The 14,435-nt window shown below is 36.8% G+C and overlaps 1 protein-coding gene across 3 annotated transcripts in view; it reads left to right on the forward strand.

Annotated features, from left to right (window-relative positions):
* Positions 1 to 14,435, forward strand: part of Sema1a (semaphorin 1a) — a 699,485-nt gene that overhangs the window by 138,255 nt on the left and 546,795 nt on the right. Inside the window, exon 1 of one of the 3 annotated variants that reach the window (XM_090377934.1) lies at positions 7,248 to 7,534. The exons of the other annotated variants lie outside the window; for them this stretch is intronic. The gene's annotated coding sequence lies outside the window, so the exon portion shown is untranslated. Of the gene's footprint in view, positions 1 to 7,247; positions 7,535 to 14,435 lie in introns of those variants that run through there. 3 annotated transcript variants of the gene reach the window in all.

Here is a 14,435-nt window from a genome sequence, read left to right on the forward strand (position 1 = left end):
TTAAGTCAAGCAATGTTCGGATTATTGAATTCATAATTTTGTTAGTTGTTAAAATTACCACATCAATAATGATTTCATGTGCTGTTTAATTAATGTTTTAATAGATTTTATCATAAAAATCTTCAGGGAAGTACAAGAAAAAGATCTTTGCGCAATATAGGAATTATTTATTTATTATTTTTTTCTTCAAAACATGAAATATCCGGTATATAAAGTTTTCACAGGAGCCGGAAACCTTATTTCTCCGTTTCTGAGATAAGTATCGTGATGCAATGGACATCGACAGAAACATTTTTTTCACTTTTGAAGGAAAAAAACAATTGAAGATTCATAAACAGGTCTAAATACCGTAAAAAGTCAGGATACACCCAACAATGTCATCAAACAGATGATGAAGTATATTTGTAACTTTTTTTTTTTTAAACGGAAGATATCTATAGGTAAAAAAAAAGTTCTACGAATGTTCTGCAGTTTTTTTTTTTATAAAGTAGAGATGCTTTCGAAATATTTCTTGTAAAGTACACTTGTAATTGCGAGATGACGATAATAATAGATTGCACATAATCCTTTAGTGTAAAGTTCTTAGAAAATCAGAAATAACATCAATTGGAGGAAGTAAACACTTCCAGAGATTTCCGCGGGCTGAGATTCTTATTAGCGAGCTACGAATACATGACAGAATAACAATTTATAAATAAACGTAACTTGACGTAAGTGGAAATGATTGCCCGAAGTCAAACAACGAGATAAAAATTACAGGGCCGTGGCGATTTCTTACAATAATTTCACGCTACGAACGAAATAGCAAATTATACTAATTGTTCATACGACTGGAAAATCATACATCAGTCGAAAAAATTTACTGTTCCACGTGGCACGCTGCTCTCAGTCACTTCGCTCCAACGAACTCTTTTATTCTCCTCGCGCATATTTCGAAGGGTGATGGCGATCTGTGCCTGAACAGAAGCAGCGCTTCCGAACAAATTGCAATGACATTTGACTTTAGGAATTCAGTGTTTTGCTTTTGCATGACCTTGGTTGCCCTAGCGAGTCCATTTAGATCAACCGGCGTCATCAGTAAAAGCAATAGACTGGCTTCCCTGAAGTTATGGTTAAATGACAGCTGAGAGTAATTTTTGTGCTCTCCCAGGTATCTAAGTATGGTCTTTATTCGACTAGAAGCTGCGCATAAGTACATATTTGTATTATAATATCCGGAGTTGACTGACGTATCACGAGTGACGTCAGGTACTGTTAATCAGTAGTTTGTAGTTAGGTAGCAAAGCAATGGATTATTATATTTAAGTCCATAGAGCAATACTCCATTTATATGGTTTTGAAATAAATAAAAACATGTATATACGCAAACAGTAAAAACACTGGTAGGGCATTCTTCAAGGGTTGGTTGTTGTAATGATTTAGACGCATCAGCAACTTAGGCGTATATATAAAATATCTGTAAACTGCGTGTGTTTTTTGGTTTATTAAAACCCGAGTTTCTGGGAGGAAACACCATGCTGTCCTCGCCTGAGACCAATTGACTCAGCCACATTGTGAAAAAGGCATATAAAACTTCCTCGCGTTATTGACGGGATTCGGACTCAGGTCTTTTGACCCGATGTGGTTAGGACGGTGATTATACCAACTGTGCTACTCACGAGGGCGTATTTCAAGGGATCAGCTGATAAAAGCATCTTGAAGGAAAATTTAAGTGGGGAAAAGAATATTGATTCTGCTCAGTGTAAATAATTTTGCAAAGATGATGCTGTTTATTTAACTTTCCATGCAAACAAAACAGTAGACATGTGCTTGTTGGTTCTGCAGTATATACACTGAGTGATCACTGAATTATGACCACCTACCTAATACTTCGTAGTTCCTCCTTTTGCCCTCAGTACAGCAGCTATCCGACGTGTCATTGATCCAACAAGATGTCGGAAGCGTTCCGGAGGTATGGCCAACCAAGCTGTGTGTAATGCGGTCAGCAGTGCAGGTATGGAGGTGATTGGTGTACCAGGACGCCTGATATGCCTTTCCATAGTGTCCCACAAGTGCTCTATGGGATTAATATCGGTGGTAGTTCGGAGGCTAATCGATGTACTGCAAGTCAGAACTGTGTTCCTCAAACCATTCCTGAACCACTGACACCTATGCTACCTAGGTCGACTAACTACTATGCTACGTAGGTCGACTAACTCCGCACTCTCGTACCTTATGTAGTCAACGGGTAGCATTCAGTTTTCATAAGGGTGGTCATAATTCAGTGATCGCCCAGTGTATAAAGTTGGAGATATGTGCTCCTATAGTTACTTTTCAAAATAGAATTCGCGTTTTTCAGCCTGCGCAGTTTACTGAACAGCCTTGTCACAGTGATAACTTTAAGCAGAAGTAAACCAATCAACCGCTTGGGACCTAGTTCACGCTAAGTCTGTCAGTACAATTTCATACAAGTGCATTTTGGTTAAACATTACCTTACCTTACTTTAATAAATTTGAATAACAGCATTAAAAGGTTCACTCTATTCATCGGATCTTGCACAATACGAGGATAAAATAGTTGCTGAATGATATACGATGGACATTGGTGGAATTACCGTACCTCTAAGGCCCACAGTCGTCAACCACTATACCCAAAGGTATAGTGGTTGAAGAGCACAGGGAGCCTGATAATCTCGCTGAGGAGGGTTAGGGTTTTTAATTATGCCTTTAATCGCATACACCATTCCTCTAATTGTTACGAAAGTTGGTGGTACAAAATGACTTCTCCCTCAAACTCGGGTTTTTCATCTAGCAAAGTAAATCGACCATAGAATACGCGCACTTTACAGACACGATACTCCAATGTCTCATTGTCTTAAAATAATGAGCCAAAACAACAAAATGACTTCTTCAGTTGTTTTCAACAATTTACAATCGCTGGAAAATATGTTACTACTCATTGGCCTTTACTTTGAAGGAAGTTTTGCTTCAGAGTTCACACATTCACTCATTTCCACAATAATAGGAAATTTTGAATATACTAAAAGGTAAAGTGCAGCCATTATCAACCCACTGCAGGATGGAAGCCTCCTCAACAATTCATACTGAGGGAAATGGACCATAATCTGCCACGCTGGTCCAGTGCGGGTTGGCAGATCGACCGTATTCAGCAGTCAGGGGCTTGAACCCCGGTCTACTCAAAGAGCGTGTGCTACTGCATTCCCGCCCCTGACCACTCGGCTATGGAGGCCTTGAATATACTATTATATATAAAAATTTTACTCGTATGTATAAAAACCAAAAAAAAAATAGTATTCTTGTTATGGACAATGTGATGCGACCACAAATTTACGCGTCTTGCTTGGGGGACTTATTAAGACAACATGGATAAAACGTCTATCGATAATTAAGTTCATAGGTTGATAACTGATGCCATTTACCCGCAAACTGATATATACAAAACTTTTATCGGTCACATGCCACTTCTAATGATAAGTAAACCTGTCTTTAACTTTGTGAATGCAAAAGTGCAGATTCCAGACTGGAATTATTAGGCATCATATTCTCAGTTCGCGAACTACGCATCTCTTAGAATAATGATTTCGTGGTTTTTGTGTTTGTAAAGACCACGAAACTTTACGTTTGTGTTTTTTGTATTTTTTTTTTAAATCTAAGAATACCACCACTACTTCTTGCCGTTGGTGTTGGGTTTTAGGAGCATCAGCGACTAAGGCCATATTACTCCGTATATACTGTCTGTGAATTGCGTGCGTGTATTCTGCGGTGGATTTTCTGTTTGCTGAACGAAAAACCTGAATTTCCAAGGAAAAAAACCACGCTACACTCGCCTGAGACCGACTAACTCAGCCACGTTGTGAAAAAGGCCCATAAAAATTCGTCACTTCATCGGGACTCGAACCCAGGTCTTTTCTACCCGGTATGGGGAGGACGGCGATTCTACCTACTGTGCTACCCATGAGGGCTTCTTCTTGCGGTCCTCCATGACAGTATAGTGATTTCACCATTGTCACCCGTTTGGAGAGATCTGTATTCAAATATCGTCCATGACTGGAAGGATTTCTAAAGTCCCCTTCAGTGGAGGCTGTTGTTAACCGATCTCAGACGGAGGGAACAGGGCGTTTAACCCGTGAATTATTCCTGATATTTCAGCCTGCACCACATGTGAATCGGCCTTTGAGCACACACTTCTGCAGATGCAGTACACAGATATGGATACGAGTTGAGCCCTGGGAGTGTTAAAATAATAATTATTATTATTATTATTATATTACTTGCATTATTTTAAGCAGGAGAAAATTTAGTACAAAGAGCGTTTCAAGGCAGAAATAATCCGTTGCAGGTGCTCACAGAAGTTTTCTTCGAAAGTAATAAATAAAAAAATACCAGTGAACTGTACTTGGGGCGAACATAATTTGAATTTGGAGAGTCTGTAGCACGGCATATGCGAAGATAGCCAGACTGTCTCTTTCATACTTGAACTGCGGCTCTCAGAGAAGTATTGTCTGTAAAAATGCATGCTTCAAAATAATACATAATGCTTTCTAACTTTTATGCACAAAAATATATAGACATTTATTTTACCTTAGGAAATAGCAAAAAATAATGAGGTCTACACAAAATAAATAAAATAATAATAATAACTAAAATTTAACTCCGTTTTTTTTTTTTTTTTTTCATTTACAGTATTTTCCTTATCTTTATGTGATGAATTTCACGATATTAATTTCATAATGTGCCACTTTATTTATGAAATAAGAAGGTTAAATATAATTAAAACTAAACGATTAATAAATCGTAATTTTGAAATGACAAGAAAGTTTTTATTGCATAAGTGAATTTTATTTAATATACAAATGAAATGTATAAATGAGGCTCTCATAGTTACTGAATTTGATCACCCCTGGCATATACCACCGCAAATGCTATAGTTGCTGATTCCTAGATCCTTATTTATTAGCAATACAATGTCCCGATTTAAGTTTTACAGAATATTAACATAGTATACATAAAAATTGCCCAGGCTCGTTTAGAACCAAGCCACAAAAATTATGGTTTAGTCCTTGATAGATTTTTTGAATATGGCCAAAGGAAATGGGCAGTCTTTTGGTCCGGGAGCACTATTGTGGAGCAGAGAAAACTTTTTTCTTTTTACCCAGTGGATGCTTCTTTCCCTCGATTATTTTCTAAATAATCCAGTCCATCCCTTCTCCTTACCTGTGGCCTGACGATCCATTTTCCATCCACCCACCCACTTATGAATATTTTGCAGGTATTTTTCCCATCCTTATAAATTCCTACAGCTACTGTTTGGCAACTTCCCACTATCTGCGCTGTATCAGTAATATCTGCCCACAGTCATTTCTGTTTTCAACGTCCATTAAATTGTAAGATTACCGATAGCTTCTGCATTTCACATCAACCAATGCTTCCATGCATGCCTATTGGCAGAGACGGTCCCAGGTCAAGGCTAAAGCCCTCCCTTTATAATTAAAGTAATATGGATTTTTTTTTTTTTTTTTTTTTTTGCTGCTACTTGATGATTAGAGCTTAATGATGCTCCTTGAACACTACTTTAGCCCTTTAGAAAATCCTCGGACCGCCCGTGCTTGCTGCTGAATACTTGCAACGTTGGTCTTTTGTCACGGCGACAGGGATGTTCGTATTAGAACGACGGTTATAGCTAACATTCAAATTTTATTGGGTAAGTAACCAGTACTCCTGTCACCCCAACTTTATAAAAAACAAATGAATACTATTTCTTTCCATGTCTACCTGCCTAGTTCGAAAGATGAAAGAAAGGTTGAATAAATTGATTGGTTCATCTGAAATTTCTATGACATATTTATGTAAGTCTGGTTTATGTGTTAAGTTATTGAATAGAACAACTGCAGTTACTTTACCCGATGAATAAAATGAAACTTGACAGCCTACGTTTCGCGTAGTTTGTTCCGAAGTCATAGAAATTTGAACTCTTTCATCAGTAAAAATTGCCGTTCATTGGTAAGGAGTCAGCTGAATAAATCTACTTATGAATGCGATATCCAATTGCCCATGTAAGGATGACACACTATTTACAGTGTACATAACAACAAAAATTCCGATGTTATATCTTAACCTGAATTAAATATTGAAGTAAGTGACCTAATAAAAGTACAACTACATCTGAGAGCTCTTTGTGAGCCCTGCGAACTCGGTCAGCTTTTTTAAGATTGCCTCCCACCAACCGCCTTTAAACCTTGTTCGATTATCACCTAATAAATGAAATTCGGACTAAATAAAAAAAAAAGTAAAGTGATTTTGATTGAGTGAAGCCCGATGCAGCTGCACTGATTGCAGATGCGAAATGCCGAGCCTGATTGTTACACATAATTATTTTTTACTGCAGAAAATCGAAGGTCGAACCAAACAGCGATTTTAGAATTGAACTTCAAAATCGCTGTAAGATTTAAACAAGACTGTTTGCAAGACTTAAAATTCCATTTAAATCTTTTAAACAACGGATTTATCAAATAAATTGCTTTAGTTCAGTGATTCATAGAATTAGATTTAACGGGAGTTCCCTTCAAGTTTTTTTTTATTACTGACGAATTTACAGGAAGCATATTATAATTGATTGGCGTCTCCCGGTACAGTAATTTCATTATTGCTAATGTTTTCCAAGCTGTAGAAGAAAATATTGTTTTCCAAACAAAAAAAATCGTTGCGTCTAGTTAGCTTCTTTTCCCTTAAAAGTATTTTAAAATTAACCTTGACTTTCTATGCAAACCCTCCAGTGACAGCTGAATGTGATGCTGCGAGAAAGCTTCAGACGAAGAAACTCCGCGTGCGTACAATCTCTAGCAGATTAACTTAATCAATTTTACACTTCTTGCCCTTTTTATCATTACATGGCTTATAAATCTTAATTTGTGTTCATAAGAAATCTTTTTAAAACTTATTAAAACGGTAAAAAAATTACACTCTCATTCTGTCCTCAATGGCTTATTTTTCATATTTTTCACTCCTCTACCAATCGATAGCATAAGTTTCCTTCATATTTTTGCGGGTAGCAAGGAGCCAAAACGGACGATTCATTCTTTGTAGTTTTTTTTTTTTTTGCACTTTTTTCTTCCCCATTATTTTTTTTTTCTTTGATTCCAGTACAACTAGCGCCACACTGGCAACGATCCAAGCTGCTGTGGTCACATGACAACAATGAGCCAATCAATACTGCCTGAGCATAGATAGCGCTGAACAGATCTAGCAGCTAGAAGGAGAGTGACGTGTTTTGTGTTGGTGCTGTGACGTTAAAAGTGGCAGAATTTTCACGTTAAAAATTTGTGGATGTTTGATATTATTTGTTGTGTTTTCAGCATAAATATCAACCATTTAGGATGTGTCCAGCTATCGTTGTTTAGAGTCTAATTGGAGAGAAGAATAAGGCGTAAGTTGTCTCTTGTTGTAGAGAGGCAGGTCGGCTGCTGACTTGAGATAGTGGCTACGATGGTGTGGCTGCTTGTGCCGCAGACTAGCAACTGCCTGAGGGTAAATCAAGGTTTGTACCGTGTTTGCTTGCTTTTGCTGATGTTTTGTGAAGAGCAGGAGGATTTCGTGAAATGCTGCATGCGCCGAGAATTGGGGTATACTTGCGGTCTGCCGCCTCAAAATTTAAATCGCAGTTCTCGCAGATAAGAGGTCTTATCTAGCGAGGATTGCATTCGGCAGCACTTCGAAGGTGGCAGTTCTGCTAAACAGTTACAGCGTGAAAGACGACGTGTCGGTCATACTACCATTTTTTAAAGGGATTCTCGGAACATGTGGTCTTTGTATCGCATTTTAATCTTAGAAGCCGAAAGAATTTGTTTAAATTTATATTTTGCGCATGTCCGTGTGCCCGTACCAAAACACTGTGTGTTATTATGACCGTATGAGTAACATTGGTTTAAAAATGCTTAATTCTATACAGTAATATAAAGAGAGCTTGAATGGATAGTAGATGTCCGCACGTATTCACTATTTTAAGTTCATAAGCAAACTTAAAATGAAGCTCGCATTAATAACAGAAAAATATCGGAAGGCCTTGATACAGCTCAAGGCTTTGCGCTAGCCTGTGTTGTAACCATTAAAGCTACTTTTCTCATTTTTTTCCCTTCCCTTTTCTTTATGATGGCGCGCGCAGATATGAGTATCTAATCGGCAAAGTAAATATATTGACAGCGTCGTTGTGTAAAACTGAATTTTATGACAATTAGTTAGTTGGATTTGACTTCCTGGTGCTAAAAATAGCTCGTATGAACGCTGTACGTTTGTTGACCTTTTTCTAGTTATGTTTTTTTCTTCTGTGTCGTTCATGCATGCTTTATACTTGAGCCCTTTCAGGTCAGTTAACCATTTCATTGAAGCCAGCAATTTCCCGTACCTCTTTCTGTTCATTAGTATTGTTTTTTGAAAGCAGACTTATTATACGAAATAGTGTATAATAAACACCAAAAATATACGGATAAATTATAATCAAGACCTCGTAGAGGCGAAAGTTTTTTGCTTTAAAATAAAGGTAGCTTTTTTGTAAAGTCGACAATTGCATCTGATGAGATGATATGCCAATGAACCACCATTGCAATTGAGAGAGGAAAATTTTAAACAGTTAAATTTTGTGACATACTGGCTTACTTGTAGGAGGGTATTTAGTCACTCGCGTTTTGGACATCAACCATGGACGCATTAAATGTTAACATACGAGTGAATATTGGTCTACGTGGCCAGTTGTCAATTAAATTTTCAGTTCTTGCTGCAGATATGGTTAACCTGGAGTTTGTCTGTCGTGTAACGGTAGTTTTACAGCTGTACAAAACAGCTGCTGCATAAAACATGAAGCGCGTGGTTTCATATAGTAATACCGTAGTTACATTTTGTAAAATGACGTAGTGATTTCGTAAATCCTTCTAATGGATTGGTTAAATCTGTAAACTTGTACGTAGCTGGGAAGAAGCGTAGTTTTACTACTATGCGTATATCATTTGGAATTTATTTTTAAAGCGAGTAATTTGACTGCCGTTCATTGTGTATTATCGGATTCTTTAATTTTAATAATAATCCAGTTGTTCCATCCAAGAATTGATCGGTGCAAAATTAAACTTTGTGAGCATTGATAAAAAATAATAATATTAATAATAATAAACAGGAATCGTAACAAGTATATAGTAGCTTTTGTTTTCGTAGCGAGTGAGTTTCTAGCTTAAGATTAAAATAGTCTATGTTAAGTCTGTTAAAACATAAGTACACTAAGTATGGGATATAATGCATTGTTAAAATTTAAGCTAAGTAAATTTATTGATTTTTGTGGTTTGTCTATATAAATTCTTTGGTTAGTACGAATTGCATAGTTGATGGTCGGAGTGGCATTTAGGATTTCCTCCTAAATTTCGATTTAGGAGGAAACAAACCGTATTGCATGTACTGAGGAAATATAGCCTAATGGAAATGTTAGTCAGGACCTATAGTACTGCACCCCCGATGTTCCTGTTCCTGTGATGTAACGCTTGCTCTTATCATTTCGTATTTGTTCTTTAAAGTATGTTACTGCTTGGGATAGTTCTGCCTGTTCATTTCAAATGCAACATCCTTAATTACTCTGTCCACGCGTATAGGCGTGCATTTTCCTAACTCCGCATGGCTCAGGGTCGAGCTTGCAGTACGCAACAAACACGCGGCGCTTCCTTTTAACCATTGAACGCGTTATAAGAATGACAGGTCACCGCCCTTCCCTATTGGAGTACGGAGTAGTCCGCTTGATAGGAGGGAGGTGCTGTGTGATCAAGTGATTCCAAATTACTGATGTCAAAAGTAAACCTTGATAGTTTACGTTTGCCATCAGTTATAAATTCATTGTGGAAACCTCCCCTGAACTGTTTTTATTTCGTCTCTTATCTCGGTGTTGACAAGTGGTGTAAACGGAGACTGAGCACCAAAAGGTACAATTAGATATCATAATTGCGGCTTTAGGTTTTAATGACACTTGATAGGATAAAAGTTTCAGAGCTCCTGAAGGGAACTTTAGTGAATGGTAAAAAAACTAATCTTGCCATCTACCTACTACTGAAGAACTTAGTTAAAGCTTTGTACCCGGGCATGTGCAACTGCACTGGACATGTGACTTCCTAAACCTCCTGCCTTAATTATAAGTTTGTGAAGCTTGTAAGGTATTACAAACCGCCTTCTTTCACTGACAGAAGTAAGGTGGGGCAGATAGTTTTTATTCTATTAAACTACTTCTGAGAAGATGTGATCTTAATGACGTTCCGCCTATGTATTAGAGCTTTCTTAAATGGTTAATTTTCATGGAGGCTGTTGTAAACAATTTTCCCTTGGGTTAAATTGCATAAAATACTTAGGTAAGGGCGGGGTGGGGAGGATTGGTTGGAGATCGGTAAATAAAATAATTTTCTCGAGTCTGTCACGTGAGGAACTGTGCGCTAATAGCTTTTCAAAACACCATGAGTTATGCAAAATGTCTTTGGGTTGGCTGTACTTAGTAAAATAGTTGGAATCATATTTAATTTTGTCTTTGAGGATTAAATTGCACTTACTGTTCGCTTATACGGTTTTCCAGTGTGGAAATGATTTTAGTAATGGGGGGAGTGAGAAAAAATACTAAAAGTAGTACTGTTCGCTGACTTCACATGCTGTTCCATGAGCCCTTTGCCACTTCATTTCTCGCCTATTGTACGTTTGGTATGGGAGCTGGTTCAATGATTTAACAATATATCGATATGTTTAAAAAATAAAAGAAAGAAAAGGAAAAATCATCTCAGCTTTATAATGCTATCATGAACTGCAATGTCCACTAACAGTATTCACGGATGTCTGGTCGGTAAAGAAGTTGCTCTCAGAAGATAAAGCTGTTCGTATGATTTCGGTCATTTATTACCTGAAGAGAGCTAAGTGTGGGCAACTCGTGCGAGATTCTCTAACCGTGAGTGTTCATGCGTATGATAGGGCTATTTTCTAGAAAAATTTACGCAGCAGAATGACCACGAGGAAAATTGCATAGGAACTTTTATTTTTTCTTCTTAAGGACTGGGATGGATAAAAAATAAGCGGGTAAATACGATATGCGAGACATATGGAAGTATTTCCTGATATAGTGCTGTGGAGCTTGCCCAAAAGATATTAACGCAAGACCTAACAGATTGCGTTATAAATTTAGTTTATGCCCTAGGGCAGACATGTAGGGCCAAATGAACTCGAATTGCGGTATTTACGGAGGAAATTGTTTTTCCTGTTTATTTCATCCAGCGAACGGACAGCACATAATCAGACGATAAGCGTGCAGTTTTCACAGCGTGCATATATATCGACACGCGACGAGAGGACTACTACTCTATTGAATTTAATCACTGAACCATTCCTGAAGAGAATTCACGATATAGTCTTGGATGACCAAAAAAATTGCTAAAAAATTGAAAAGCTAACTTACCTTGGCACAGTTGTATAGCAAATTATCTGGTAACTCAATAAAAGATCCGGAAACTGTAAGCCCATGAACAAAGCTAGGGAAAATGCTATAATCTTAGCTTATTAAAATTACTTAAGTGAAATTCATAAAACCGTCTTTGTTATCACAACCTGTGAATTTGTGACTTAGGGAAATGCGCACTGCTTTCCCTAAGTCAGTACACCATATATAGCCATTGATTGTTAGAAGGGAATTATCTAATGGATTGAAATTAACTTAGCTTATAACCAAAAATTAATGAGTTTTTATGCACTTCAGTTAATTTTGCCCTATATCTTCTATATTTATAAGTTAAAAATCGGTAACTAATTACAAATTCTTTCAGCCCTCGAGATTTAATACTGTACTGTGGAAGAGAAAGTCTAATGAATGACCTTGAACCTCCTGTTGTTTATCTCCCTGCTATAATGATAGTAGCGTAGCATTAGATGTAAGTTAAGGAAAGTACGAAAATGTTTGCTTTCTGTATGTTGTTAACATATGTTTATTCCGAGAAGTTGCTTACTAATAAAAAAAAAAAAAAAAATCGACAAACAGGCAAAGGTGGATATGACTTAGTCATATGTACGTCTTTTAAATTGGCATGTCAGTATCTTTGCCGATACATTATATCTACAGTTAAGAAGATATCGAAATTGCAGTTTATAGAATAAATATGGTCGTAAATGCCTACTAGGCGTTTTTTTTTTTTTTTTAGTGAGTAATTTCCGGGATAAATATCCGTTTCATAAGTATGATTTCCTTGACTAATTTAAGTTTTCTGTCTACATGATTTCTGTACTGCAGAAAAGTAAAATGACTTGTCGTCTTATCATCTATTTTCAATCCACTGCAAGATGAAGACCTCCCCAGCAACTTTCCAATTCCTTCTGTTTTGTGAAATGGTCAACCATTTACTGCTTACAAACTATTGAATTTCATCTGTCCATCTCCGTTGTCTTCCAGGTTTTCTTTTAACTCTTAGGTACCGTTCTGTTATTTTCTTAGTCCATCTGTCATGTCTTCGAGCTATGTATCCTGCTCAAGTTCATTTTAGTTCTTCAGTTTTGATAAGAATGTCCTTTACTTGTGTTTCTCTTGTTACCAACAGTCTTATTCCTAATATAATTCGTTCCATTCTTCGCTGCGTAGTTTTCAGCTTCTCTTCTATTATTTTCGTGAGTGCCCAAGTTTCACACTTCCATAAGTCATGGTGCTTTCTTATATAACGCTATTGAAGCTGTAATGAATAACTCTTAAGCCAAATTATCTCTTCAAAATTAACTGTTCATCACGACTTACTTAATGTATTCTAAAGTGGCATCCGTAATTGTCATCCATGACATTTAAGGATATTATTATTGAATAAGTATTACCGGTATGTACTCCTAAGAAAATCTCTTCTCCCGGATTGACTTTTCGTTGCGCACCGTATTATATTTTTCTTTGTTTTAATAAGGGCAGTTATAATGGTCGAACAATAGTTTTTCATATTTTAAGCCGAACGAACGTATTTATAAATATTTATTTGAAAATGAATGCGAGTAATTTTAATCGGGGTTCTCGTTTCTGATCGGCGAGATTTTTTCTTCATTCTGTTAAAGAAAAAAAAAACTGTTGCTATAATTTGAGCTTACAGAAACAACGTGAACAGGGCGTCTGTGTTTAAATTTTCGCTACGGTAACGAAAGTTCACCTTCCCAGAAGTAACCTAACCTAGACGCTTATAAATGCAAGCACTTGGCGAAGTAGTACTGTATCTTGGTAACGCCTAGAGACAGTTGATGACCGCATTCTGTCAAACTAATGCTTTTTAAAGTAAATTTGCCGTTTCTTATAAAACATTTTAAACCCACCAGAACTCAGATATTTCATTCTCCGTTTCGTACTAGTATAACCTGAAACTGAAAATAAATTTTTATTAAAGAGGAAGAAGGCTAGGTTGTTGTCCAAAGGTATGGAAGCGGTAACTTCGTTTTATACCAACTATTTTTAATTGGTAAACAGTCTTACATTGAATTAAAGACTTCAATCGGTATCGTAGTAGCCAGAATTTCCATCTATAAATGGATACAGTAAATTGGTAATCTGTAATGTGGCCCTGAAGGTTTCGGGAACACTTAAACGTTTATAGTGTATGTTGAGTAGGAGTGCAAGCGACGCTACTTCCGAAGCTTCAACGATGAACACCCGAATATATTCCGATTCCATGCTGATATCGACCAGACAAAGAACAGCCAGCCAGACGCAAATTTTCCTGTTAGCGATACGGTTAAATCACAAGGAGAGAGTAGAATCAATTAATTATGCATGAATACTACTGCTTAACCTAGAGAACTTGCAGGGCCGGGGTAGGGTGTATGAACTAGGATTGCAGATATCTCTGGGTTCGGAGAAATCCAGGAGTATCGAAAAGATGCCAAGTGTAATATTTCATTTTGTAAATGAATATTAGAATTAAGAGATATTGAACGGTCGTTTGAATTTGCAATTAATGGTGGAATTAAAGGCAAAATTTCCCGCCTAATCCAACTGTTTGAGTAGTATCATTGACATGATAAAGATGGGTGTAAGAAATACTAAGTTTTTCTTCCTGTTAAGAAAAATTACTTTGACGTGAGGATATTGGGACTATCTTATCTAAATTATATGCCTCGAGGGAGGCAAGTTATTTGGCTGTGCTTATTAACTTTTATTATTAATCATTTTAGCGGAGTACTTGCATCTACTTGAATTCTAGATGCGCTTCACGGAGTAGAGCATCTTCTCTTGTTTTTAAACACCAAAGTTGCAGTCTGTGCGTCATTATGGTTCAGTTCATAACACCATTAAGGTGGAAGAATTCTATTTAAATCCTTAAAATTCATTAATGTTGACGATTTAAATATTTGTGTGAACAATATTGATATCAAAGGGAGGCTAATTTGACTCGAGGCGCAAGAGTTAAACATGAATAATTATA

Source organism: Mastigoproctus giganteus, chromosome 7 (assembly GCF_048544385.1).
Source record: "Mastigoproctus giganteus isolate SK-2022 chromosome 7, ASM4854438v1, whole genome shotgun sequence".
NCBI classification, from domain to species: Eukaryota; Metazoa; Arthropoda; class Arachnida; order Uropygi; family Thelyphonidae; genus Mastigoproctus; species Mastigoproctus giganteus.